This window comes from Acyrthosiphon pisum, chromosome X, assembly GCF_005508785.2.
Source record: "Acyrthosiphon pisum isolate AL4f chromosome X, pea_aphid_22Mar2018_4r6ur, whole genome shotgun sequence".
Taxonomy (NCBI): Eukaryota; Metazoa; Arthropoda; class Insecta; order Hemiptera; family Aphididae; genus Acyrthosiphon; species Acyrthosiphon pisum.
In genome coordinates, this window is record NC_042493.1 from 116,644,835 (window position 1) to 116,651,463 (window position 6,629).

A 6,629-nucleotide genomic window follows, 5' to 3' on the forward strand; every position below is an offset into this window, starting at 1 on the left:
TACCTTTATTATTATATTACTGAACAGGTATAATGTCATATTAAATTAATAATTATGCTGTACTTACTGTAATATATTATATATTATTATTTATTGAGGTAGTAAGGTACCTACCATAAGCTTGGTTTAACCATAAGTACCCACTGTCCACTGTCATTGAATGTATATTATATTGTAAGTTGGAATTAATTTTGTAATGAATCAAAAATAAGCTCGCGCGCTGCTATTGATGAGACTTTACCTTATAGTAATATCAGTGGCGGCTATCAAACAAAATAAAGGTGTATCAAATTTTGAATTTATCTACCCACCCGCCAACTCTGATACACAATTTAGTAACCAATAATTTATTTTTTTATACTACACTGCACCTACAAATACAAGAAAAAAAAGGTGGGTAAGTGGATGTCGCTCTGCTGTACAGTAGGTTACAAGTGGGTCACTATATAATGGATAGTATTAAATTTGAATTCAATGATATAATATCACTGTATAAGAAAAACGATTCTGAGTGGTGACGGTTTGTCAGTCTAGGTATTAGACATACCTATTATAGGTAGGTATACTTATCTATAGTATTAAAAAAAAATTAATCTATAATAGATATCAATTAAAAATTCCAAATTAATCATATCACAATATCCATCAGGTAACACGTTATACATCAACAACAAACCGTGATACTATCATAGATATATAATAGTATACTTTAGAAGTTTCAAGTACCCACAAATAATATTATACAATCACAACAAAATAAATAAAATATTTATTCCAGGTTTTTTATCATGTAATTTCGTCCAAATTTGAACTTAAAATGACTATAAAAATAAACTGTGCTTATGTACTTCTTAGAATTTTTGGAAACAGAATTAAATATTTACATGGAATCTTGTTTTAAATTTTCAATTTTTAGATATAAAAGTTGAACATTTTATAAATTTTTAACTACAAAATAATTATTCAATTTTAAATTTGATAAATTTTGTCAACATTTTAACTTCAAATGCTTATAAAAAATAATTATTGCTATGTATTTTTAATATTTTATACTACTATTGTAACAATGTATCAGGAGCCCTGTATTAATTTTTTACAGTTTTTGGCCCAACAGATAAAACTTAATTGATAATTATAGAAAAAAAAACTAAAAAAATTGAAAACTTACAATGTCCGTAAACAGCTCAAAAAGAGTCAAATTATTTTCAAAATTTTATCGTATATAGAAAATGCTAATATAATCATTCAATGAAATAATATATTCTTGTTTGCATATCTACAAAAACTACCTACTAAAAGTGGTACCTACTAAGAACACACGAAAAATAAATACACAAATTAAAGGAAATAGGCACATTTTTTTTTTTTATAAGCATTTAAAGATCGATTTTTGACAAAATTTATCATATTTAAAATTGAATAATTATTTCGTAGTTAAACATTTATAAAATGTTGAACTTTTATATTTATGGATTGAAAATTTAAAACAAGATTCCACGTAAGTAGTTAATTCTGTTACTAAAAATCCGAAAAAATACATAAGATGTATAAGACTAGTTGGTTTTTACTTTTATACCGGTATGTGTGCGGTGCGTCGTCCGTCATCGACTTTCTAAAGAAAAAATTAGCTGCTACTGCCTTCGCCTTACGCATACGCTCGTACACCACGTTGCGTCGACATGTTACACTTCGACGACGAATCGACAATAATATTAATACGAGGTGACAATAATGTTATAGAATAAATTTATAGAATATGTAAATATATGCATTTTAATATTTATTTTTTTTTTGTTGTATCTCTAGTTTAAGGTAATTGAAAGGTGTTCCAGACGCTGTGCAAGGAATTTTTGAATGGAACCTAATGTGGTCTCTGATTTTTTGTAAGATAAGTAACTAAGAATATTTTGAAATAACGTTAATGCGGGATTGTAAAGTTTGATAAATAAATGCGCTTGTTTCCGACTTCCGTTATAACTAGAAATTTGATTATTACAAGAACATTTTTTACACGTTTATTTTGGATGTCTATACCTATCATAATAATAGTTGAATTGAAGAGAAGTATTTTTTCAGCTTCTCTGACGTGAATTCAACTGAACGATATTGTGGAAAATATAAATTTCCATTGTAAAAAGTATAATATTGAAGCGTGTTGTGCATTTTCTTATGTCCCGATGTTCTGATCTATATTATATATTATGCTTATTTTTGTTACCTATTATAACACGGTTTTGTATACCGTTCGCATCTGACAGGTATATTATTAGGTATAGTAAACTAAATAGGAGTTCGCTGGTGGAAAAATTGATAGTGTTGGAGTCCAATTTAAATTCTGCAGTTGTTCATTTACATATTCAAAGTGTCGTAGAAATTCAGTTAATAAAGTTAATTCAACACTAGTGGACGTTTGGACGGTATATACCTACAGACCATATGATATTATAATATACAACTATATACATTATAAGTATCTAAATTCGGCGTTCCCCGTGGGACTCTTATCGTCATTTTTATTATTTTGATTTATAATAATATTATTGGTCAACGTTTTCTATCGTGTATCAATATTTAATATATTATAAAAGGTAAATATATATTGTGTTTGAACATTCTAAAAGTTATTTATTAGTACTCCGATTAGTGATTACCTACATTTCTGATAATAATATAGGTACTAATAATATAATAGATACCTACCTACCTACAGCAATAATATATGCATATTATAAATATTAATAATCATCAACTACATTGAATGTTTATGTGTGAAATTTTTTTGTACAATATAATATATCGTTTACATTGTGCCTATATTATTTTGTTTAAAATTACAAAATTTTGAATTTTTCGATAACAATATTTGACAAAAACTTAAGCAAGTATAGGTAAGTGTAAATCCCATGTAGTGTAAATTATAATTAAAATACACTTAGTGTAAAATAATAGTATCCATTTCACGAAACAGATACATTTTTTGTCCATTACATGAATGTAAAGACGATTTAGACTATATGATAAAAGTACCTATATTGGATATGGATATCCATTTCGTGAAAATGTCGACTGTCGAGTGACAATTTTCAATGAGTATTTCGTTGTAATGGATGGCTTAGATTTGAATTAAATTAAATTCAAATTAAATTATTTTATTTTACTTAATTATTTTATTTTTCATGAGTAAATATTTTGATAATTTTATTGTGTACATACAAGTATACAACAGTATTTGTGTATTGTTTGGCAGTGTGTGAACAGTGCACACATAGACATTTGGAGTAGGTATTTGTACCTATTTATAACTACAGACCAAAAATGTTGTCAATACCAAATATATGTATTTGAACTTATTTTCACTGAGTGGTACTTTTTTTAACATTATCATATTGTGTATGCTTCAAGTTCCTACGATTAATATTTTTTTAAATATTTCAAAATAACGATAATTATAAGTAGAGTTAGGATATTGATGACCTTTGCATTTTTTTCCTTTTATTCTGTACAATGCTATCCTAGCTAAAAATTTGTTTCATGCTCCCTTGATGCACAATATTCTAATTTTATTTTGCATTTTTAGCTTGTTTTTGTTTTTTAACGTCATTTTTCAACATTTTTAAGTCATTTTTTCATCTTTTAGGGCATTTTTTGTACTTTTTATACAATGTGGGGCATTTTCCACAAATTATAGATTTTAGGGCAAATGTTACACCCAAGTTTGGAAACAAATTTAATTTATTTAAAATCTAACTTTGGATTTGGACTATTAGTAAAAAATAATTTTAATATTATTATTGTGGGGTTTTTGTTGTGATTACATTTATCGCGTTCCGATAAGATTTACTCTTTGAGGGTTATATATTGATGAAACGAGTGCTCTTTCAGACATACGCCCATCATACACGCTTATCGAGTATTATATTTATAAATTGTATGGAATAAATCCAATAGACAAGATTAAATTGACATAGACATTAGACCTATTGATTGACGTGCTTATAATTGCAGTAAGTCAGTAGTGTTTCGGCATTCACCGTCACCATTTAACCGATATTTTTCAAATTTTATATTTTAACGATTTTAAACATGCCGAAAGCAAAGTCCGTTGATGTCGAGAGAAGTTTTTCATCATATAAGTATTTATTATCTGATCGACGTCGTCGTCGTATTTTGTTTGATAACATCAGAAACATCAGACACGTATTAATTGTACAGTGCAACAATGCAATATGAATATTATTATAACATCAACATCCTAACACTAATAATGAAAATATTTTTAATATAAATTTTTTTTATTTATATTTTACTTTTTAATTAATTTTTAATATTGAATTTATTTATAAATTTTTTAAATGCTTCTACTATTACATCCATTATTATACCCATATCTCTAATAAAAATTATTATTTATAAATAAGTTTTTTCACTTACTTAATTAGTATTTTAGATACTTTTTAAGGTCATTTTTTTAAGTTTTTAGGACATTTTTGCACTTTTTTTAGGTCATCAACATCCTAACTTTAATTATAAGATAATAAACCGTTATTCTACGCTATTCGTTACCCTTTAAAAGTACAAACTGTATATGACTCAAACTTTGTTCAATGCGTCATTTAATATTCGGTGTATGATGTTCTAGATTTATCTTAACTTTTCTGTTACCCGGAATAAAAATTCTGATTCACAGCGGTATATTATCAAGTAGGCAATCCACCTGCGGTATTTCGCAGACCCCGTGGTATTTCTACGTAAGTGTATCATTTAATTCTAAAGAATCAAAGTTATACCAAGATTGTCGTTTTTACCTAATTCTACCTACTTGGATTAATATAATTATTTAATACAAAATCCTAACTTAACCTAACCGTACTAAAGTCCGATGAATAAAAAAAAAACCAAATGTAACTCTTTTTAAATTAGAGTGTCTTCTTCCCAGAGATCTAATCTACACACAAACATTCATATATATTATATATATATCTATAATGACAAAAAATAATAATACAAATCAAAAACATGCCCGATCAACCAATAGAAACCAATATATAATACACTATTATTTTTTTTTTCTGGACAACCTATATGACTTAGGGGTATGAAAAATAGATAGTAGCTAGTATCTTTGATAAACTCAATTATAGTTAAAATACAATTATAGCATACGCTCAGCCAAAGCACAACTATAAGGACAACGTTTTGCTACATTAATCTAAATAAAAATGTATGCAAGAACTGTAATAATAAACTGTAAACAATTTTACCAGGTTTGAATCAATTTAAAACTAAAAAAAAATGGACTAATCACCATTTGTGCAAATTTTCTTCGTGCATAATCCATAAACATTATTGAATAAAAACAATATCTTCGATACCGTAAGATGGTGGCATTTTTTTGACGATGGAATTGATAAACTATTGAGAACATATTGTTACAAAGTATTTCAAAAAAAAAAACTACATTGGTCGATATATTTACCTCCAAATTGGTGCTATCATGGTAAACGATTTATATTGAAAAACTCAATTTTTATAATAATACAAAACCGATAATAGACGATAGTCACAAAACCTTGTTTGTTAATATTATATATCCCGAGTAACAATAAAATTTAGGTTCATACACGGTTTACAATCATATATAAAATTGCGGTGCTGCACTGCGTTTAAATCTCGTTCCAAACACGGTCTAATCAGTGTTTTGCATACCGGATTTAACATGGAGTGCACAGAGTTCCACCAAAGTGCGAATTCAGTGTTGGGACGGTTGTAAGGTTCATTTATTGACGGTTTCACTAAAGTGCAAATTCGGTGTTGAGACGGTTGTATTGGTTGAAATAACGAAAAAAAAACACGGAAAAAAAATTCGATCTAACACGGCCGCCGCAATTTAATTCTGATCCCGACGGCCGGATCGAACCTACGACCCCCGGGTCATCCTTACTGCCGCCTAACCTACCTGCCTATACCTACTACTGAGTTGAAAAATGGAGTCAAATCTACGACTCTTAAAGCCGGGGCTATACACGGCGTATTCCGCCGCGTTTCGAACGCCGCGTATTCCGCAGAGTTTTCCGCAGCGTTTTCCGTCGATTTAAACCAATGCGTTTTTAATTCGACGGAAAACGTCTTCGACGGGGAGGTCCGGCGTCTCGGAGAGGGGTGGGCGAATAAGGCGCGACCGGTGCCCTCCGAGGCCACCCGGGGGGGTTAAACTCGAATTCTGAAGAAATCTTGAAAATTTTGAAAAAAATCGCTGAGAGTGATAAGAGATTAGTGATTACGCAGCGACGGCTCCGACGGGAGACCGCCCACCGAATTTTCTCATTGGAGGGTTCCCTATAAAGTACAAGGCTTTGAAAGTTCAAAATTTGTATTTTCGGGGTTTTTGGCACGGACACTTAGATTTTGGTTGCGGCGAGCTGTTTTTGTAGTCGAATGTTATAGAGGACTTTGCGCCGTATCGATGGGTACCGAGATAGAGGTTATCCGACTTTTGGTTCGGAAGTTATGATTTTTCGTGTGTTTTTTGTACTTCGAAAATTACGTAGTTACGTGTATTTTGGATTTTGGGTTTTCGTTTGATCATGACAAAACTCAAGATTCTGGTCTTTTGGTGTACGAAGATTCAA